A 24517-nucleotide genomic window follows, 5' to 3' on the forward strand; every position below is an offset into this window, starting at 1 on the left:
TAATGTTCTGATGTCAGGTGGATACTGTAGCCAGATCTCTGCTGCAAAGCTTGTCCAAGAAATTCAAGCACACCGTGATGTAGTGCTGGAACAGCAACTCTGGCAAAATAGGACCTGCTGGTAACCGTCCATGTCAGGAAGATGGCTGCCACAAATTTAAAAAACCCACCCCTTCAACAAAAGAAAAAAAAAGGAGGTCCAGCACTAACATTTTACCCAGATTGCGTTGTACAGACGTGCCGTTGGGTGGTTGCCCTCATACTTTCCATCTGGCCTAAACTTGTCAGGAATAGCAGCCTGAATGTTTTTCTTTCCTGATGCCACTAATGCAGGTGAATTCTTGAAAGTAAGCCATGGTAGGCTCAATGTGCTTTTCACCGGGACAGTCAATCTCCTCTGTTTCCTTGGTGTCTCGACCTGTGTCTTGTGCCATTGTGTTGTTGCTGGTGTGGGTGATACTACTGCACTGCTGGGGAGGGGGCTGCTTTGCACCTTCCACTGTGATCGGATCGGATTCTGATTCCCTGCCCAGCTGGCTTTTACCCACTTCTCTAACAACTCTGGCAGTTTTTCGGCCGATAAGGTGCACCTCTCAGCGGATCATATGGTGCTTTCTCAAATGGGTTGTTTGGCCCCTTGTACCATAGTTTGTACCAAGCTTAACCCGCAAAGGGAGCATATGGCAATGTTCACCTTGTCTGGCTAACTGAAAAGAATCCCCAAACTGGGGAGCTCAACATTCTGATGCTGGTGCCACTGTCCATGTTGCATGAACTTGCGGTAGGTGGGCTTTTTGACATTTAACTCTCTGCAGTACCTACTTCTACTGAGGTGGTTGTGGAAGTAGGTCGCTGCCGCGACATTGCAAATATTACATCTAGCTGTGGTTGGATCTGTGTTGCAACTGCAACATCCCTCCAGGAAGTTGGGATGGGATAACGTCGGTCTCCACTGAGTCTGGGCTAACATCCATGATGACTGGCTCATCATCATCCTCCTCTTCTACATCTGCCTCTATAAATCTAAGGTTTTCTGGAACCTTCCTTTTCTCTAGCCTTGATTGAGCCATCTTGTGATATGTCTCACTAGTTTAGACTGAGGCAGGATCCAAATTGTGTCTAGATCATCAGAAAGAGGGCTTGAAGAAGAAGATGATGCACCACTGTGCCTCCTTTTTATAGCTGGAAATCTTGAAGACAATGGATATTCTGGAGCAGATTGCTCTACTTCCTCAACATGAATCTCAATCTCTTTGAACAACTCCTGTTTCAGGAGGAACTACTATTGAGAGTTGTGGCTGTTTTTCTTGTAGTTGTCCACTTCCTGAGTTTCCTGCAATAATAAGGTACTACTTTGCTATTGAGATAAGTCAATGTTTACATCACTGCTCGTCGGCGTTGCTGTGATTAGATTGGCTGCTCTCTGTGACAGACATGGGTTTGGGCCTAGATTGAGGTGGGTCCACTGATTCAGGGATGCTGCTCCCAGCTTGCTCCCCCATGGCTGGTGCGGCAGGCACCATTTTTTGTTTTCCTAACATCTGGGGTGACATACCAGTGGTGGTGGTGGTAAGCTTCTTATTCTTGTGACTGGCCACATTTTTAATAGCAGTTTTAGCACCTTTGTTTTGAAGCTGACAGTTAGCAGTGGCACTCATGCGCCACGCCGTGCAAATGCCTTCTTTATGGCAGTACTGTAGTTGACGGTGATGTGTTGTCTCTAGTGGTCTTGTTGTGCACCTAAAAGAAAAGAAGCAAGAAGGACATCAGTGAAATGTGGCATTGCTGCAGTTTATTTAGTAGTACAAACAAAAACAATATAATTTTGTGTGGTTACTGCTGTTACTCCCTTAATTAACAATATAGTGTATATCTATTCGTAAAATGAAAAACCACATCAACATAAACTTTCATGGTGACTGACTGACCACGCAGGAAGAATAAGAGAGCAGAAGCAACACACATACATATACAACTGTTTGCTTTATGTGCATCATGTGACGTCATTCGCTTGTCATGTGGCACTCAGGGAGATGCAATTGACAATGGAAGGAATAATCCCTAGACAATAAATGCTGTTGTGCACCTATAGCAGGCAAGGGGTTGATGCCAGATGTAGTGGAAAATGGTATGAGCAAAAACATTTTATTTACAATATACAACAACAAATTAAAAATTGAAAAAATATAATCTAGCAATTAATTAAAAAAGATCAAAAATGTAAAAATTTAACATTTAAATTGAAAGACAGCAAAGCACACTGGATGCCTATGTAAAATGGCCGCTATCCACATGATCACAACAAGATGCTGGAGGCTTGGAATACAGAACACATGCAGGTCTATGGCAACAGCACACTGGCTGCCTACACAAAATGGCCACCAGCCATATGGTCACTCACAAGTCACAGCAGAAAGAGGCAAAAGGCCTGTAAAACAAACAGCACATGCAGCCCTAGGGTCAGTCTACTGATTATACAAAATAGCCCCTGGCCAGCAGCCATATGGCATCTGGAACAAAGGCAAATGGTGGCCTATGGTAAATACACACACTGGCCAGATAAAGAAGGCTTGGTGAAACAGTAAAAACATAATTAATTCAGTAATGCCAAAAACGAAAATTATTGGGCTACAAAAACACACATCTTTCAAATGCATTACCCTTACCCCACTTAGTCCTATACAGTGTTTGCATGAAAAAAACCAATACAAATATTAACACAAAAAAATCACAGTTTGTATTTAAATGCAAATCCATCCATGACCTAAAAGCTGTAAACAAAACAAATGATGGACCGAATGTCTATCAATGTCACACATTCACCCCAGTCCAAAGATCTGGGCCCAAATCCATCGTTTTTTTGCACTCCACACCACCCTGGGTTAGACAATGGCGATATGCAAATCAGCTCTGACCCTGTGCCCCATGGGAACAGTCCAGTCCGAACTACAAAAGCCATGTCCTTCGCAGAACGGAATCAAGCATCCGAGGACCGGACCGGTTTCGAGGTAACACCTCTCATCAGCCCTGCTAGCTTGACTAACGTGGTGTGGAGTGCCTGGGACCCACGTCTGAGCATCCCCAGTGCACTTAGGGCGGAATTCCGTTCTGGGAAGGACATGGCTTTTGTAGTTCGGACTGGACTGTTCCCATGGGGAACAGGGTCAGAGCTGATTTGCATATCGCCATTGTCTAACCCAGGGTGGTGTGGAGTGCAAAAAAACGATGGATTTGGGCCCAGATCTTCGGACTGGGGTGAATGTGTGACATTGATCCACATTCGGTCCATCACCTGTTTTGTTTGCCAATTCCGCCCTAAGTGCGCTGGGGATGCTAAGACGTGGGTCCCAGGCACTCCACACCACTGGAGTCAAGCTAGCCGGGCTGATGGGAGGTGTTACCTCGAAACCGGTCCGGTCCTCGGATGCTTGATTCCAGTCTGGGAAGGACATGGCTTTTGTAGTTCAGACTGGACTGTTCCCATGGGGAACAGGGTCAGAGCTGATTTGCATATTGCCATTGTCTAACCCAGGGTGGTGTGGAGTGCAAAAAAACGATGGATTTGGGCCCAGATCTTCGGACTGGGGTGAATGTGTGACATTGATCCACATTCGGTCCATCACCTGTTTTGTTTGCCAATTCCGCCCTAAGTGCGCTGGGGATGCTCAGACGTGGGTCCCAGGCACTCCACAACACTGGAGTCAAGCTAGCCGGGCTGATGAGAGGTGTTACCTCGAAACCGGTCCGTACCTCGGATGCTTGATTCCGTTCTGGGAAGGACATGGCTTTTGTAGTTCGGACTGGACTGTTCCCATGGGGAACAGGGTCAGAGCTAATTTGCATATCGCCATTGTCTAACCCAGGGTTGTGTGGAGTGCAAAAAAATGATGGATTTGGGCCCAGATCTTCGGACTGGGGTGAATGTGTGACATTGATCCACATTCGGTCCATCACCTGTTTTGTTTGCCAATTCCGCCCTAAGTGCACTGGGGATGCTCAGACCTGGGTCCCAGGCACTCCACACCACTGGAGTCAAGCTAGCCGGGCTGATGAGAGGTGTTACCTCGAAACCGGTCCGGTCCTCGGATGCTTGATTCCGTTCTGGGAAGGACATGGCTTTTGTAGTTCGGACTGGACTGTTCCTATGGGGAACAGGGTCAGAGCTGATTTGCATATCGCCATTGTCTAACCCAGGGTGGTGTGGAGTGCAAAAAAACGATGGATTTGGGCCCAGATCTTCGGACTGGGGTGAATGTGTGACATTGATCCACATTCGGTCCATCACCTGTTTTGTTTGCCAATTCCGCCCTAAGTGCGCTGGGGATGCTCAGACGTGGGTCCCAGGCACTCCACACCACTGGAGTCAAGCTAGCCGGGCTGATGAGAGGTGTTACCTCGAAACCGGTCCGGTCCTCGGATGCTTGATTCCGTTCTGGGAAGGACATGGCTTTTATAGTACGGACTGGACTGTTCCCATGGGGAACAGGGACAGAGCTGATTTGCATATCGCCATTGTCTAACCCAGGGTGGTGTGGAGTGCAAAAAAACGATGGATTTGGGCCCAGATCTTCGGACTGGGGTGAATGTGTGACATTGATCCACATTCGGTCCATCACCTGTTTTGTTTGCCAATTCCGCCCTAAGTGCGCTGGGGATGCTCAGACGTGGGTCCCAGGCACTCCACACCACTGGAGTCAAGCTAGCCGGGCTGATGAGAGGTGTTACCTCGAAACCGGTCCGGTCCTTGGATGCTTGATTCCGTTCTGGGAATGACATGGCTTTTGTAGTTCGGACTGGACTGTTCCCATGGGGAACAGGGTCAGAGCTGATTTGCATATCGCCATTGTCTAACCCAGGGTGGTGTGGAGTGCAAAAAAACGATGGATTTGGGCCCAGATCTTCGGACTGGGGTGAATGTGTGACATTGATCCACATTCGGTCCATCACCTGTTTTGTTTGCCAATTCCGCCCTAAGTGCGCTGGGGTGCTCAGACGTGGGTCCCAGGCACTCCACAACACTGGAGTCAAGCTAGCCGGGCTGATGAGAGGTGTTACCTCGAAACCGGTCCGGCCCTCGGATGCTTGATTCCGCTCTGGGAAGGACATGGCTTTTGTAGTTCGGACTGGACTGTTCCCATGGGGAACAGGGTCAGAGCTGATTTGCATATCGCCATTGTCTAACCCAGGGTGGTGTGGAGTGCAAAAAAACGATGGATATGGGCCCAGATCTTCGGACTGGGGTGAATGTGTGACATTGATCCACATTCGGTCCATCACCTGTTTTGTTTGCCAATTCCGCCCTAAGTGCGCTGGGGATGCTCAGACGTGGGTCCCAGGCACTCCACACCACTGGAGTCAAGCTAGCCGGGCTGATGAGAGGTGTTACCTCGAAACCGGTCCGGTCCTCGGATGCTTGATTCCGTTCTGGGAAGGACATGGCTTTTGTAGTTCGGACTGGACTGTTCCCATGGGGAACAGGGTCAGAGCTGATTTGCATATCGCCATTGTCTAACCCAGGGTGGTGTGGAGTGCAAAAAAACGATGGATTTGGGCCCAGATCTTCGGACTGGGTTGAATGTGTGACATTGATCCACATTCGGTCCTTCACCTGTTTTGTTGCCAATTCCGCCCTAAGTGCGCTGGGGATGCTCAGACGTGGGTCCCAGGCACTCCACACCACTGGAGTCAAGCTAGCCGGGCTGATGAGAGGTGTTACCTCGAAACCGGTCCGGTCCTCGGATGCTTGATTCCGTTCTGGGAATGACATGGCTTTTGTAGTTCGGACTGGACTGTTCCCATGGGGAACAGGGTCAGAGCTGATTTGCATATCGCCATTGTCTAACCCAGGGTGGTGTGGAGTGCAAAAAAACGATGGATTTGGGCCCAGATCTTCGGACTGGGGTTAATGTGTGACATTGATCCACATTCGGTCCATCACCTGTTTTGTTTGCCAATTCCGCCCTAAGTGCGCTGGGGATGCTCAGACGTGGGTCCCAGGCACTCCACACCCCTGGAGTCAAGCTAGTAGGGCTGATGAGAGGTGTTACCTCGAAACTGGTCCAGTCCTCGGATGCTTGATTCCGTTCTGGGAAGGACATGGCTTTTGTAGTTCGGACTGGACTGTTCCCATGGGGAACAGGGTCATAGCTGATTTGCATATCGCCATTGTCTAACCCCGGGTGGTGTGGAGTGCAAAAAAACGATGGATTTGGGCCCAGATCTTCGGACTGGGGTGAATGTGTGACATTGATCCACATTCGGTCCATCACCTGTTTTGTTTGCCAATTCCGCCCTAAGTGCGCTGGGGATGCTCAGACGTGGGTCCCAGGCACTCCACACCACTGGAGTCAAGCTAGCCGGGCTGATGAGAGGTGTTACCTCGAAACCGGTCCGGTCCTCGGATGCTTGATTCCGTTCTGGGAAGGACATGGCTTTTGTAGTTCGGACTGGACTGTTCCCATGGGGAACAGGGTCAGAGCTGATTTGAATATCGCCATTGTCTAACCCAGGGTGGTGTGGAGTGCAAAAAAACGATGGATTTGGGCCCAGATCTTCGGACTGGGGTGAATGTGTGACATTGATCCACACTCGGTCCATCACCTGTTTTGTTTGCCAATTCCGCCCTAAGTGCGCTGGGGATGCTCAGACGTGGGTCCCAGGCACTCCACACCACTGGAGTCAAGCTAGCCGGGCTGATGAGAGGTGTTACCTCGAAACCGGTCCGGTCCTCGGATGCTTGATTCCGTTCTGGGAAGGACATGGCTTTTGTAGTTCGGACTGGACTGTTCCCATGGGGAACAGGGTCAGAGCTGATTTGCATATCGCCATTGTCTAACCCAGGGTGGTGTGGAGTGCAAAAAAACGATGGATTTGGGCCCAGATCTTCGGACTGGGGTGAATGTGTGACATTGATCCACATTCGGTCCATCACCTGTTTTGTTTGCCAATTCTGCCCTAAGTGCGCTGGGGATGCTCAGACGTGGGTCCCAGGTACTCCACACCACTGGAGTCAAGCTAGCCGGGCTGATGAGAGGTGTTACCTCGAAACCGGTCCGGTCCTCGGATGCTTGATTCCGTTCTGGGAAGGACATGGCTTTTGTAGTTCGGACTGGACTGTTCCCATGGGGAACAGGGTCAGAGCTGATTTGCATATCGCCATTGTCTAACCCAGGGTGGTGTGGAGTGCAAAAAAAGATGGATTTGGGCCCAGATCTTGGGACTGGGGTGAATGTGTGACATTGATCCACATTTGGTCCATCACTTGTTTTGTTTGCTAAATGCTGTAAACATCACAGAAACAGTTGTTTCATGCACCCATTACAAGCACTCTGCCTGCTGGCTGGAAGGCCAATAGGCAGACTAAGCCAAATAGTGAATTTGATCAGTATTGCAAATGTATCAAAAACATGGAGCAAATGTAGTAAACTGTGAAACATTTTTCCTTTACAAAAGATGAAAAATAAAAAAACAGAGAAAACAGTGATCAATAGTCACTACTGAAACAATAGCCTACCTATTACATACATTTTTTTATTCCAAAAACAGTCCAAATACTAAGTCTAGGTGATGGCCCCAATCAAACAAACGCAAAAACCACAGTTGATGGACAGAATGCAGAACAATGTCTTACATTCACCCCAGTACAGAGATCCTAAATCCATCGTTTTTTTGCACTCCAAACCAGCCCAGTTCAGACATGGCCATGTGCAAATCAGTCTGACCCTTTTCCTCATGGGAACAGTCCAGCCCAAACTGCCAAGCCATGCCTTCCCTGGACTGGAAACAAGCTTCCGAGGACTGGTTTCTGGCATTCCCGCCATCTTCAGCCCGGCTTGCTTGAATCAATTGGTGTGGATAGCATGGGACTCACGTCTGAGCATACCCATCCCACTCAGGGTGACAAATGCAAAAACAACAGTTGATGGACAGAATGCAGAACAATGTCTTACATTCACCCCAGTACAGAGATCTGGGCCTAAATCCATCGTTTTTTTGCACTCCAAACCACCCCAGTTCAGACATGGCCATATGCATATCAGTCTGACCCTGTGCCTCATGGGAACAGTCTAGCCCGAACTGCCAAGCCATGCCTTCCCTGGACCGTAAACAAGCTTCCGAAGACCAGTTTCTGGCATTCCAGCCGTCTTCAGCCCAGCTTGCTTGAATCCAGTGGTGTGGAGAGCATGGGACTCATTTCTGAGCATACCCATCCCACTCAGGGTGACAAATGCAAAAACCACAGTTGATGGACAGAATGCAGAACAATGTCTTACATTCACCCCAGTACAGAGATCTGGGCCTAAATCCATTGTTTTTTTGCACTCCACACCACCCCAGTTCAGACATAGCCATATGCAAATCAGTCTGAACCTGTGCCTCATGGGAACAGTCCAGCCCGAACTGCCAAGCCATGCCTTCCCTGGACCGGAAACAAGCTTCCAAGGACCGGTGTCTGGCATTCCAGCCGTCTTCAGCCCGGCTTGCTTGAATCCAGTGGTTTGGAGAGCATGGGACTCAAGTCTGAGCATACCCATCCCACTCGGGGTGACAAATGCAAAAACCACAGTTGATGGACAGAATGCAGAACAATGTCTTACATTCACCCCAGTGCAAAGATCTGGGCCTAAATCCATCATTTTTTTGCACTCCACACCACCCCAGTTCAGACATGGCCATATGCAAATCAGTCTGACCCTGTGCCTTATGGAAACATTCCAGCCCGAACTGCCAAGCCATGCCTTCCCTGGAACGGAAACAAGCTTCCGAGGACCGGTTTCTGGCATTCCAGCCGTCTTCAGCCCGGCTTGCTTGAATCCAGTGGTGTGGAGAGCATGGGACTCACGTCTGAGCATACCCATCCGACTCAGGGTGACAAATGCAAAAACCACAGTTGATGGACAGAATGCAGAACAATGTCTTACATTCACCCCAGTACAGAGATCTGGGCCTAAATCCATCTTTTTTTTGCACTCCAAACCACCCCAGTTCAGACATGGCCATATGGAAATCAGTCTGACCCTGAGCCTCATGGGAACAGTCCAGCCCGAACTGCCAAGCCATGCCTTCCCTGAACCGGAAACAAGCTTCCGAGGACCGGTTTCTGGCATTCCAGACGTCTTCAGCCCGGCTTGCTTGAATCCAGTGGTGTGGAGAGCATGGGACTCACGTCTGAGCATACCCATCCCACTCGGAGTGACAAATTCAAAAACCACAGTTGATGGACAGAATGCAGAACAATGTCTTACATTCACCCCAGTACAGAGATCTGGGCCTAAATCCATCATTTTTTTGCACTCCACACCACCCCAGTTCAGACATGGCCAGATGCAAATCAGTCTGACCCTGTGCCTCATGGGAACAATCCAGCCCGAACTGTCAAGCCATGCCTTTCCTGGACCGTAAACAAGCTTCTGAGGACCGGTTTCTGGCATTCCAGCCGTCTTCAGCCAGGATATCAGCCGTCATCAGCCAGGATAGCTTGAATCTAGTGGTGTGGAGAACATGGGACTCACGTCTGAGCATACCCATCCCACTCGGGGTGACAAATGTAAAAACCACAGTTGATGGACAGAATGCAGAAAAATGTCTTACATTCACCCCAGTACAGAGATCTTGGCCTAAATCCATTGTTTTTTTGCACTCCACACCACCCCAGTTCAGACATGGCCATATGCAAATCAGTCTCACCCTGTGCCTCATGGGAACAGTCCAACCCGAAATGCCAAACCATGCCTTCCCTGGACTGGAAACAAGCTTCCAAGGACCGGTTTCTGGCATTCCATCCGTCTTCAGCCCGGCTTGCTTGAATCCAGTGGTGTGGAGAGCATGGGACTTACGTCTGAGCATACCCATCCCACTTGGGGTGACAAATGCAAAAACCACAGTTGATGGACAGAATGCAGAACAATGTCTTACATTCACCCGAGTACAGAGAACTGGGCCTAAATCCATCATTTTTGTGCACTCCACTCCACTCCAGTTCAGACATGGCCATATGCAAATCAGTCTGACCCTGTGCCTCATGGGAACAGTCCAGCCCTAACTGCCAAGCCATGCCTTTCCTGGACCGGAAACAAGCTTCCGAGGACCGGTTTCTGGCATTCCAGCCGTCTTCAGCCCGGCTTGCTTGAATCCAGTGGTGTGGAGAGCATAAGACTCACATCTGAGCATACCCATCACACTCGGGGTGACAAATGCAAAAACAACAGTTGATGGACAGAATGCAGAACAATGTCTTACATTCACCCCAGTACAGATAACTGGGCCTAAATCCATCATTTTTTTGCACTACACTCCACCCCAGTTCAGACATGGCCATATGCAAATCTGTCTGACCCTGTGCCTCATGGGAACAGTCCAGCCCTAACTGCCAAGCCATGCCTTCCCTGGACCGGAAACAAGCTTCCAAGGACCGGTTTCTGGCATTCCAACTGTCTTCAGCCCGGCTTGCTTGAATTCAGTGGTGTGGAGAGCATGGGACTTATGTCTGAGCATACCCATCCCACTTCTGCTGACAAATGCAAAAACCACAATTGATGGACAGAATGCAGAACATTGTCTTACATTCACCCCAGTACAGAGATCTGGGCCTAAATCCATCGTTTTTTTGCACTCCACACGACCCCAGTTCAGACATGGCCATATGCAAATCAGTATAACACTTTGCCTCATGGGAACAGTCTAGCCCGAACTGCCAAGCCATGCCTTCCCTGGACCGGAAACAAGCTTCCAAGGACCGGTGTCTGGCATTCCAGCCGTCTTCAGCCCGGCTTGCTTGAATCCAGTGGTTTGGAGAGCATGGGACTCAAGTCTGAGCATACCCATCCCACTCGGGGTGACAAATGCAAAAACCACAGTTGATGGACAGAATGCAGAACAATGTCTTACATTCACCCCAGTGCAGAGATCTGGGCCTAAATCCATCATTTTTTTGCACTCCACACCACCCCAGTTCAGACATGGCCATATGCAAATCAGTCTCACCCTGTGCCTTATGGAAACATTCCAGCCCGAACTGCCAAGCCATGCCTTCCCTGGAACGGAAACAAGCTTCCGAGGACCGGTTTCTGGCATTCCAGCCGTCTTCAGCCCGGCTTGCTTGAATCCAGTGGTGTGGAGAGCATGGGACTCATGTCTGAGCATACCCATCCGACTCAGGGTGACAAATGCAAAAACCACAGTTGATGGACAGAATGCAAAACAATGTCTTACATTCACCCCAGTACAGAGATCTGGGCCTAAATCCATCTTTTTTTTGCACCCCAAACCACCCCAGTTCAGACATGGCCATATGGAAATCAGTCTGACCCTGAGCCTCATGGGAACAGTCCAGCCCGAACTGCCAAGCCATGCCTTCCCTGAACCGGAAACAACCTTCCGAGGACCGGTTGCTGGCATTCCAGACGTCTTCAGCCCGGCTTGCTTGAATCCAGTGGTGTGGAGAGCATGGGACTCACGTCTGAGCATACCCATCCCACTCGGAGTGACAAATTCAAAAACCACAGTTGATGGACAGAATGCAGAACAATGTCTTACATTCACCCCAGTACAGAGATCTGGGCCTAAATCCATCATTTTTTTGCACTCCACACCACCCCAGTTCAGACATGGCCAGATGCAAATCAGTCTGACCCTGTGCCTCATGGGAACAATCCAGCCCGAACTGTCCAGCCGTGCCTTCCCTGGACCGTAAACAAGCTTCCGAAGACCGGTTTCTGGCATTCCAGCCGTCTTCAGCCAGGATATCAGCCGTCATCAGCCAGGATAGCTTGAATCCAGTGGTGTGGGGAACATGGGACTCACGTCTGAGCATACCCATCCCACTCGGGGTGACAAATGTAAAAACCACAGTTGATGGACAGAATGCAGAAAAATGTCTTACATTCACCCCAGTACAGAGATCTTGGCCTAAATCCATTGTTTTTTTGCACTCCACACCACCCCAGTTCAGACATGGCCATATGCAAATCAGTCTCACCCTGTGCCTCATGGGAACAGTCCAACCCGAAATGCCAAACCATGCCTTCCCTGGACTGGAAACAAGCTTCCAAGGACCGTTTTCTGGCATTCCAGCCGTCTTCAGCCCGGCTTGCTTGAATCCAGTGGTGTGGAGAGCATGGGACTTACGTCTGAGCATACCCATCCCACTTGGGGTGACAAATGCAAAAACCACAGTTGATGGACAGAATGCAGAACAATGTCTTACATTCACCCCAGTACAGAGAACTGGGCCTAAATCCATCATTTTTGTGCACTCCACTCCACCCCAGTTCAGACATGGCCATATGCAAATCAGTCTGACCCTGTGCCTCATGGGAACAGTCCAGCCCTAACTGCCAAGCCATGCCTTTCCTGGACCGGAAACAAGCTTCCGAGGACCGGTTTCTGGCATTCCAGCCGTCTTCAGCCCGGCTTGCTTGAATCCAGTGGTGTGGAGAGCATAAGACTCACATCTGAGCATACCCATCACACTCGGGGTGACAAATGCAAAAAGCACAGTTGATGGACAGAATGCAGAACAATGTCTTACATTCACCCCAGTACAGAGAACTGGGCCTAAATCCATCATTTTTTTGCACTCCACTCCACCCCAGTTCAGACATGGCCATATGCAAATCAGTCTGACCCTGTGCCTCATGGGAACAGTCCAGCCCTAACTGCCAAGCCATGCCTTCCCTGGACCGGAAACAAGCTTCCAAGGACCGGTTTCTGGCATTCCAACTGTCTTCAGCCCGGCTTGCTTGAATTCAGTGGTGTGGAGAGCATGGGACTTATGTCTGAGCATACCCATCCCACTTCTGCTGACAAATGCAAAAACCACAATTGATGGACAGAATGCAGAACAATGTCTTACATTCACCCCAGTACAGAGATCTGGGCCTAAATCCATCGTTTTTTTGCACTCCACACGACCCCAGTTCAGACATGGCCATATGCAAATCAGTATAACACTTTGCCTCATGGGAACAGTCTAGCCCGAACTGCCAAGCCATGCCTTCCCTGGACCGGAAACAAGCTTCGGAGGACCGGTTTCTGGCATTCCAGCCGTCTTCAGCCCGGCTTGCTTGAATCTAGTGGTGTGGAGAGCATGGGACTCACGTCTGAGCATACCCATCCCACTCGGGGTGACAACTGCAAAAACCACAGTTGATGGACAGAATGCAGAACAATGTCTTACATTCACCCCAGTACAGAGATCTGGGCCTAAATCCATCGTTTTTTTGCACTCCACACGACCCCAGTTCAGACATGGCCATATGCAAATCAGTACAACACTTTGCCTCATGGGAACAGTCTAGCCCGAACTGCCAAGCCATGCCTTCCCTGGACCGGAAACAAGCTTTGGAGGACCGGTTTCTGGCATTTCAGCCGTCTTCAGCCCGGCTTGCTTGAATCCAGTGGTGTGGAGAGCATGGGACTCACGTCTGAGCATGACCATCCCACTCGGGGTGACAAATGCAAAAACCACAGTTGAAGGACATAATGCAGAACAATGTGTTACATTCACCCCAGTACAGAGATATGGGCCTAAATCTATCGTTTTTTTGCACTCCAGACCACCCCAGTTCAGACATGGCCATATGCAAATCAGTCTGACCCTGTGTCTCATGGGAACAATCCAGCCCGAACTGTCAAGCCATGCCTTCCCTGGACCGTAAACAAGCTTCCGAGGACCGGTTTCTGGCATTCCAGCCGTCTTCAGCCAGGATATCAGCCAACATCAGCCAGGATAGCTTGAATCCAGTGGTGTGGAGAACATGGGACTCACGTCTGAGCATACCCATCCCACTCGGGGTGACAAATGTAAAAACCACAGTTGATGGACAGAATGCAGAACAATGTCTTACATTCACCCGGGTACAGAGATCTGGGCCTAAATCCATCATTTTTTTGCACTCCACAACACCACAGTTCAGACATGGCCATATGCAAATCAGTCTGACCCTGTGCCTCATGGGAACAGTCCAGCCCAAACTGCCAAGCCATGTCTTCCCTGGACCGGAAACAAGCTTCCGAGGACTGGTTTATGGCATTCCAGCCGTCTTCAGCCCGGCTTGCTTGAATCCAGTGGTGTGGAGAGCATGGGACTCACGTCTGTGCATACCCATCCCATTAGGGGTGACAAATGCAAAAACCACAGTTGATGGACAGAATGCAGAACAATGTCTTACATTCACCCCAGTACAGAGATCTTGGCCTAAATCCATTGTTTTTTTGCACTCCACACCACCCCAGTTCAGACATGGCCATATGCAAATCAGTCTCACCCTGTGCCTCATGGGAACAGTCCAACCCGAAATGCCAAGCCATGCCTTCCCTGGACTGGAAACAAGCTTCCAAGGACCGGTTTCTGGCATTCCAGCCGTCTTCAGCCCAGCTTGCTTGAATCCAGTGGTGTGGAGAGCATGGGACTTACGTCTGAGCATACCCATCCCACTTGGGGTGACAAATGCAAAAACCACAGTTGATGGACAGAATGCAGAACAATGTCTTACATTCACCCCAGTACAGAGAACTGGGCCTAAATCCATCATTTTTTTGCACTCCACTCCACCCCAGTTCAGACAAGGCCATATGCAAATCAGTCTGACCCTGTGCCTCATGGGAACAGTCCAGCCCTAACTGCCAAGCCATGCCTTTCCTGGACCGGAAACAAGCTTCCGAGGACCGGTTTCTGGCATTCCAGCCGTCTTCAGCCCGGCTTGCTTGAATCCAGTGGTGTGTAGAGCATAAGACTCACATTTGAGCATACCCATCACACTCGGGGTGACAAATGCAAAAACCACAGTTGATGGACAGAATTCAGAACAATGTCTTACATTCACCCCAGGACAGAGATCTTGGCCTAAATCCATTGTTTTTTTGCACTCCACACTACCCCAGTTCAGACATGGCCATATGCAAATCAGTCTCACCCTGTGCCTCATGGGAACCGTCCAACCCGAAATGCCAAGCCATTCCTTCCCTGGACCGGAAACAAGCTTCCAAGGACCGGTTTCTGGCATTCCAACTGTCTTCAGCCCGGCTTGCTTGAATTCAGTGGTGTGGAGAGCATGGGACTTATGTCTGAGCATACCCATCCCACTCGGGCTGACAAATGCAAAAACCACAATTGATGGACAGAATGCAGAACAATGTCTTACATTCACCCCAGTACAGAGATCTGGGCCTAAATCCATCGTCTTTTGGCACTCCACACCACCCCAGTTCAGACATGGCCATATGCAAATCAGTCTGACCCTGTGCCTCATGGGAGCAGTCCAGCCCAAACTACCAAGCCATGCGTTCCCTGGAACGGAAACAAGCTTCCGAGGACCGTTTTCTAGCATTCCAGCCGTCTTCAGCCTGGCTTGCTTGAATCCAGTGGTGTGGAGAGCATAAGACTCACATCTGAGCATACCCATCACACCCGGGGTGACAAATGCAAAAACCACAGTTGATGGACAGAATGCAGAACAATGTCTTACATTCACCCCAGTAATGAGATCTTGGCCTAAATCCATTGTTTTTTTGCACTCCACACCACCCCAGTTCAGACATGGCCATATGCAAATCAGTCTCACCCTGTGCCTCATGGGAACAGTCAAGCCCGAACTGCCAAGCGATGCCTTCCCTGGACCGGAAACAAGCTTCCAAGGACCGGTTTCTGGCATTCAAACTGTCTTCAGCCCGGCTTGCTTGAATTCAGTGGTGTGGAGAGCATGTGACTTATGTCTGAGCATACCCATCCCACTCGGGCTGACAAATGCAAAAACCACAATTGATGGACAGAATGCAGAACAATGTCTTACATTCACCCCAGTACAGAGATCTGGGCCTAAATCCATTGTTTTTTGCACTCCACACCACCCCAGTTCAGACATGGCCATTTGCAAATCAGTATAACACTTTGCCTCATGGGAACAGTCTAGCCCGAACTGCCAAGCCATGCCTTCCCTGGACCGGAAACAAGCTTCGGAGGACTGGTTTCTGGCATTCCAGCCGTCTTCAGCCCGGCTTGCTTGAATCTAGTGGTGTGGAGAGCATGGGACTCACGTCTGAGCATACCCATCCCACTCGGGGTGACTACTACAAAAACCACAGTTAATGGACAGAATACAGAACAATGTCTTACATTCACCCCAGTACAGAGATCTTGGCCTAAATCCATTGTTTTTTTGCACCCCACACCACCCCAGTTCAGACATGGCCATATGCAAAGCAGTCTGACCCTGTGCCTCATGGGAACAGTCCAGCCCTAACTGCCAAGCTATGCCTTTCCTGGACCGGAAACAAGCTTTCGAGGACCGGTTTCTGGCATTCCAGCCGTCTTTAGCCCGGCTTGCTTGAATCCAGTGGTGTGGAGAGCATAAGACTCACATCTGAGCATACCCATCACACTCGGGGTGACAAATGCAAAAACCACAGTTGATGGACAGAATGCAGAACAATGTCTTACATTCACTCCAGTACAGAGATCTTGGCCTAAATCCATTGTTTTTTTGCACTCCACACCACCCCAGTTCAGACATGGCCATATGCAAATCAGTCTCACCCTGTGCCTCATGGGAACAGTCCAACCCGAAATGCCAAGCCATGCCTACCCTGGACCGGAAACAAGCTTCCAAGGACCGGTTTCTGGCATTCCAACTGTCTTCAGCCCGGCTTGCTTGAATTCAGTGGTGTGGAGAGCATGGGACTTATGTCTGAGCATACCCATCCCACTCGGGCTGACAAATGCAAAAACCACAATTGATGGACAGAATGCAGAACAATGGCTTACATTCACCCCAGTACAGAGATCTGGGCCTAAATCAATCGTTTTTTTGCAATCCACACCACCCCATTTCAGACATGGCCATATGCAAATCAGTATAACACTTTGCCTCATGGGAACAGTCTAGCCCTAACTGCCAAGCCATGCCTTCCCTGGACCGGAAACAAGCTTCGGAGGACCGGTTTCTGGCATTCCAGCCGTCTTCAGCCCGGCTTGCTTGAATCTAGTGGTGTGGAGAGCATGGGACTCACGTCTGAGCATACCCATCCCACTCGGGGTGACAACTGCAAAAACCACAGTTGATGGACAGAATGCAGAACAATGTCTTACATTCACCCCAGTACAGAGATCTGGGCCTAAATCCATCGTTTTTTGGCACTCCACACCACCCCAGTTCAGACATGGCCATATGCAAATCAGTCTGACCCTGTGCCTCATGGGAACAGACCAGCCCAAACTGCCAAGCCATGCCTTCCCTGGAACGGAAACAAGCTTCCGAGGACCGTTTTCTAGCATTCCAGCCGTCTTCAGCCCGGCTTGCTTTAATCCAGTGGTGTGGAGAGCATGGGACTCACGTCTGAGCATACCAATCCCACTCGGGGTGACAACTGCAAAAACCACAGTTGATGGACAGAATGCAGAACAATGTTTTACATTCACAGCAGTGCAGAGATCTGGGCCTAAATCCATCGTTTTTTTGCACTCCACACCACCACAGTTCAGACATGGCCATGTGCAAATCAGTCTGACCCTGTGCCTCATGGGAACAGTCAAGCCCGAACTGCCAAGCCATGCCTTCCCTGGACCGGAAACAAGCTTCCAAGGACCAGTTTCTGGCATTCCAACTGTCTTCAGCCCGGCTTGCTTGAATTCAGTGGTGTGGAGAGCATGGGACTGATGTCTGAGCATACCCATCCCACTCGGGCTGACAAATGCAAAAACCACAATTGATCGACAGAATGCAGAACAATGTCTTACATTCACCCCAGTACAGAGATCTGGGCCTAAATCCATTGTTTTTTTGCACTCCACACCACCCCAGTTCAGACATGGCCATTTGCAAATCAGTATAACACTTTGCCTCATGGGAACAGTCTAGCCCGAACTGCCAAGCCATGCCTTCCCTGGACCGGAAACAAGCTTCGGAGGACCGGTTTCTGGCATTCCATCCGTCTTCAGCCCGGCTTGCTTGAATCTAGTGGTGTGGAGAGCATGGGACTCACGTCTGAGCATACCCATCCCTCTGGGGGTGACAAATGCAAAAACCACAGTCGATGGACAGAATGCAGAACAATGTCTTACATTCACCCCAGTACAGAGATCTGGGCCTAAATCCATCGTTTTTTTTGCACTCCACACCACCCCAATTCAGACATGGCCATATGCAAATCAGTCTGACCCTGTGCCTCATGGGAACAGTCCAGCCCGAACTGCCAAGCCATGCCTTCCCTGGACCGGAACCTAGCTTCCGAGGACCGTTTTCTGGCATTTCAGCCGTCTTCAGCCCGGCTTGCTTGAATCCAGTGGTGTGGAGAGCATGGGACTCACGTCTGAGCATGACCATCCCACTCGGGGTGACAAATGCAAAAACCACAGTTGAAGGACGGAATGCAGAACAATGTGTTACATTCACCCCAGTACAGAGATATGGGCCTAAATCTATCGTTTTTTTGCACTCCAGACCACCCCAGTTCAGACATGGCCATATGCAAATCAGTCTGACCCTGTGTCTCATGGGAACAATCCAGCCCGAACTGTCAAGCCATGCCTTCCCTGGACCGTAAACAAGCTTCCGAGGACCGGTTTCTGGCATTCCAGCCGTCTTCAGCCAGGATATCAGCCGACATCAGCCAGGATAGCTTGAATCCAGTGGTGTGGAGAACATGGGACTCACGTCTGAGCATACCCATCCCACTCGGGGTGACAAATGTAAAAACCACAGTTGATGGACAGAATGCAGAACAATGTCTTACATTCACCCGGGTACAGAGATCTGGGCCTAAATCCATCATTTTTTTGCACTCCACAACACCACAGTTCAGACATGGCCATATGCAAATCAGTCTGACCCTGTGCCTCATTGGAACAGTCCAGCCCAAACTGCCAAGCTATGTCTTCCCTGGACCGGAAGCAAGCTTCCGAGGACTGGTTTATGGCATTCCAGCCGTCTTCAGCCCGGCTTGCTTGAATCCAGTGGTGTGGAGAGCATGGGACTCACGTCTGTGCATACCCATCCCATTAGGGGTGACAAATGCAAAAACCACAGTTGATGGACAAAATGCAGAACAATGTCTTACATTCACCCCAGTACAGAGATCTTGGCCTAAATCCATTGTTTTTTTGCACTCCACACCACCCCAGTTCAGACATGGCCATATGCAAATCAGTCTCACCCTGTGCCTCATGGGAACAGTCCAACCCGAAATGCCAAGCCATGCCTTCCCTGGACTGGAAACAAGCTTCCAAGGACCGGTTTCTGGCATTCCAGCCGTCTTCAGCCCAGCTTGCTTGAATCCAGTGGTGTGGAGAGCATGGGACTTACGTCTGAGCATACCCATCCCACTTGGGGTGACAAATGCAAAAACCACAGTTGATGGACAGAATGCAGAACAATGTCTTACATTCACCCCAGTACAGAGAACTGGGCCTAAATCCATCATTTTTTTGCACTCCACTCCACCCCAGTTCAGACATGGCCATATGCAAATCAGTCTGACCCTGTGCCTCATGGGAACAGTCCAGCCCTAACTGCCAAGCCATGCCTTTCCTGGACCGGAAACAAGCTTCTGAGGACCGGTTTCTGGCATTCCAGCCGTCTTCAGCCCGGCTTGCTTGAATCCAGTGGTGTGGAGAGCATAAGACTCACATCTGAGCATACCCATCACACTCGGGGTGACAAATGCAAAAACCACAGTTGATGGACAGAATTAAGAACAATGTCTTACATTCACCCCAGGACAGAGATCTTGGCCTAAATCCATTGTTTTTTTGCACTCCACACTACCCCAGTTCAGACATGGCCATATGCAAATCAGTCTCACCCTGTGCCTCATGGGAACAGTCCAACCCGAAATGCCAAGCCATTCCTTCCCTGGACCGGAAACAAGCTTCCAAGGACCGGTTTCTGGCATTCCAACTGTCTTCAGCCCGGCTTGCTTGAATTCAGTGGTGTGGAGAGCATGGGACTCACGTCTGAGCATACCCATCCCACTCGGGGTGACAACTGCAAAAACCACAGTTGATGGACAGAATGCAGAACAATGTCTTACATTCACCCCAGTACAGAGATCTGGGCCTAAATCCATCGTTTTTTGGCACTCCACACCACCCCAGTTCAGACATGGCCATATGCAAATCAGTCTGACCCTGTGCCTCATGGGAACAGTCCAGCCCAAACTGCCAAGCCATTCCTTCCCTGGAACGGAAACAAGCTTCCGAGGACCGTTTTCTAGCATTCCAGCCGTCTTCAGCCCGGCTTGCTTGAATCCAGTGGTGTGGAGAGCATGGGACTCACGTCTGAGCACACCAATCCCACTCGGGGTGACAACTGCAAAAACCACAGTTGATGGACAGAATGCAGAACAATGTTTTACATTCACCGCAGTGCAGAGATCTGGGCCTAAATCCATCGTTTTTTTGCACTCCACACCACCACAGTTCAGACATGGCCATGTGCAAATCAGTCTGACCCTGTGCCTCATGGGAACAGTCAAGCCCGAACTGCCAAGCCATGCCTTCCCTGGAACGGAAACAAGCTTCCAAGGACCGGTTTCTGGCATTCCAGCTGTCTTCAGCCCGGCTTGCTTGAATTCAGTGGTGTGTAGAGCATGGGACTTATGTCTGAGCATACCCATCCCACTCGGGCTGACAAATGCAAAAACCACAATTGATGGATAGAATGCAGAACAATGTCTTACATTCACCCCAGTACAGAGATCTGGGCCTAAATCCATTGTTTTTTTGCACTCCACACCACCCCAGTTCAGACATGGCCATTTGCAAATCAGTATAACACTTTGCCTCATGGGAACAGTCTAGCCCGAACTGCCAAGCCATGCCTTCCATGGACCGGAAACAAGCTTCGGAGGACCGGTTTCTGGCATTCCAGCCGTCTTCAGCCCGGCTTGCTTGAATCTAGTGGTGTGGAGAGCATGGGACTCACGTCTGAGCATACCCATCCCACTCGGGGTGACTACTGCAAAAACCACAGTTGATGGACAGAATGCAGAACAATGTCTTACATTCACCCCAGTACAGAGATCTGGGCCTAAATCCATAGTTTTTTGGCACTCCACACCACCCCAGTTCAGACATGGCCATATGCAAATCAGTCTGACCCTGTGCCTCATGGGAGCAGTCCAGCCCAAACTACCAAGCCATGCCTTCCCTGGAACGGAAACAAGCTTCCGAGGACCGTTTTCTAGCATTCCAGCCGTCTTCAGCCTGGCTTGCTTGAATCCAGTGGTGTGGAGAGCATAAGACTCACATCCGAGCATACCCATCACACCCGGGGTGACAAATGCAAAAACCACAGTTGATGGACAGAATGCAGAACAATGTCTTACATTCACCCCAGTAATGAGATCTTGGCCTAAATCCATTGTTTTTTTGCACTCCACACCACCCCAGTTCAGACATGGCCATATGCAAATCAATCTCACCCTGTGCCTCATGGGAACAGTCAAGCCCGAACTGCCAAGCGATGCCTTCCCTGGACCGGAAACAAGCTTCCAAGGACCGGTTTCTGGCATTCCAACTGTCTTCAGCCCGGCTTGCTTGAATTCAGTGGTGTGGAGAGCATGGGACTTATGTCTGAGCATACCCATCCCACTCGGGCTGACAAATGCAAAAACCACAATTATGTTATGTTATGTTAAATTTAGCTTATAAAGCGCGCGTACGCCCGTAGGCTTCATGGCGCTGTAGGAAGTTTCCAGAGCATAACACAACAACAGAAGGACCACTTAGAGCGTCTGAGGATAGGCTTCTCTAAAAAGCCAGGTTTTAAAGGCTAGTCTAAAGGCTAGAATATCCTCGTGTGACCTTAAAGAAGCTGGCAAGGAGTTCCAGAGGGATGCAGCAAGAAAATGAAAGGAGCTGCCGCCCTGACGTTGTTTCCTAACAACCGGCACAGTGAGCAAGTTTTTGTGACCCGAACGAAGGTTGCGGGAGGGGGTGTATCTGGCAAGCAGGTTGATAATGAATTTGGGGCCTTTGCTTTGTAATGCCCTAAAGATAATGCAGCCGGTTTTAAAAGCCACCCTCTGGGCTACCGGCAGCCAATGCAGGTCTGCCAGGCCTGGCCTGATGGACTGCCATTTAGGAAGCCCACAGATCAGCCTGGCCGCCTGATTTTGAACCAGCTGCAGCCTCTTGAGCTGCCCGGCTGGAAGGCCCAAATATAAACTATTTGAGTAGTCCAGCCTAGACAGCACAAGGGCGATGGTCACCTGTATCAGGGCAGAATGGGTTAGGAAATGGGCAATCTTTCTAATCTTGCGCAGCTGAAAGAAGCATGCGGAAACAACTGACCCTACCTGACTTTTCAAGGAGAGGTCGTCACTGAAGGTGACTCCAAGGCTCTTAACCGTGCGGGATTTGGAGGGGGGATTTCCCATCTCCGGAGGCCAGAATTGAGGTCCCCAGCTGAGTTCGCTCTTCCCAGGCAAGATCAGTTCAGTCTTGCCTGGGTTAAGTTTTAGGTGGTTAAGGCCCATCCATCTCTGGATATGAGCCATGACCTCCCTAAACTCAGTGACAGCATCCGGCGACCCTAAGGGGAAAACCAATTGCAGATCATCTGCGTAATTAAAGATCCACACTTTGAATTTCCTCAAGGAGTGCAAAAGGGGACGCAGGTATAAATTAAATAAAAGGGGAGACAGGGATGAGCCTTGAGGGACACCGCAATCGTTCTTAATTCTAGGGGCTGTGAAGGTGCCCAGTCTCACTGCTTGAGTCCGGTCGGACAAGAATGATTGCACCCAGCTCAGGGCAGTACCCCTGAGGCCTGCCTGCTCGACACGGCCGACCAAAATAGTGTGGTCGACCGTGTCGAAAGCAGCAGACAGGTCAAGAAGCACCAGTGCCTGGTGGACATCCCTGTCCGCGTTACACCGAAGTGTATTCTGGACTGCCAGGGTTACCGTCTCGGTCGAATGGCCTGGACGGAACCCAGCTTGATTTGGCTCCAGAAATCCAGTGGTTTCCACAAAGTTGGAAAGGCAATTGGAGACGTGAGCCTCCAATATCTTGGATAGGAACGGCAACAGGGATATAGGACGATAGTTTGATGAGTCCTGAGGGTCCATACCTGGTTTCTTAATTAGAGGGATTAGCAAAGCGTGTTTAAAGCCAGTGGGTACCCTGCCCTGGGTCAGTGATTTATTTAGTAGGGGTAGAATACCCTGAGGGATAGTCCGACCGATTTCCGAGAAGATGTGGGGGGGGCAGATGTCGTTAGGGGATCCGGACTTTACCCTCGTCAAAAGTGAGGAAAAGATTTTATCGTCAATGGCCGGGAAGGTGTCTAATACAGAGGGATTGTAAAAAACGTCATCCAGAGGAAGTGACGTTGGGGAGTTAGCAATGCTCGATTTGATAATGACAATTTTTTCTCTGAAAAAATTATTCAGGGAATCACATAGCTTCTGCGTAGGAGCTATTGAAGGGGCTGTCCTGTCGTTATCACAGAGTTCGTTAACTATATTAAAAATATCTTTGGACTTGTTGGATGATGATAAAATTTTTGTGGAGAAGTAGTTAAGTTTGTGTTGTTTTAAAATTTTTTGATAACTTTTCCTAGTGACGCAAAAGGTTTCCCTATCCTGTGAAGAGTAGGTGGCTCTCCACTGTCTTTCTTTCTGACGTACCCCTAATTTAAGTGCTCTAAGTTCTTGAGTGAACCATTTGTGGGCATCATTGCCTCTGATGTTAGGTAAGTATACAGAGGGGGCGAACAGATCTGCTGCGTGAAGAAGCCAGGAGGACAGTGCCCTCTCATCAACCTCCAGATCTTCGTCTAATGGGGGAAGGGTGTTGTTCAACGTGTCCATGAACCCAGAGCGGTCCATGGATTTCCATTTACGAAACTCTTTGCCCATGGGAGGTTTGGCCTTGTGCTGCCCTTGAATTTCTAGTGGGAACTGGATAAGATAATGATCTGACCAAATGCAAGGGCTTATAATAGGAGAGAATGGTGGTACGTTGTATGTCCAGATTTGGTCCAAGCTGTGACCCTTCTGGTGAGTGGGAGAGTGAATGTGTTGGACCAGGTTTAGATCTGTAAGCAGATCCCTCAGTTCTCCAGCTTGGATGTCAGTGTCTGTTCTATCGAACCAATAATTTAAGTCCCCCACTAGAACAGTTTTAGAGTGCTTTATTACATGGGAGGCCAGTTGTTCTGCCAAAAGTACTGGGTAATTAGCCATGTATTGGGGAGGGCGGTATAACAGAATTACAGTAAGAGCCCCACTCTCTGAGTCTAGTGTGATTACCAAATTCTCTGTATTAGGGAGGGTGAGAGAAGGTAATTCCCGGAAGTGAAAGGATTTTGAAATGATTGCTGCTACCCCACCTCCAGCCTTCCCTTGAGCACGGTTGGCAGTCAAAATGTAGTAGTCTGAGGGAAGTGATGCCAGAATGTCCGGCAGGGAATGAGGGTTGGTCCATGTTTCGGTCAACAATAGGAGATCTGGTTTTTCTTCCGTCAGGAAAAGGAAGATGTTGACCTGGTTCTTTATTAGGGACCTTGTGTTGAGGT

This window comes from Lissotriton vulgaris, chromosome 11 (assembly GCF_964263255.1).
Source record: "Lissotriton vulgaris chromosome 11, aLisVul1.2, whole genome shotgun sequence".
Taxonomy (NCBI): Eukaryota; Metazoa; Chordata; class Amphibia; order Caudata; family Salamandridae; genus Lissotriton; species Lissotriton vulgaris.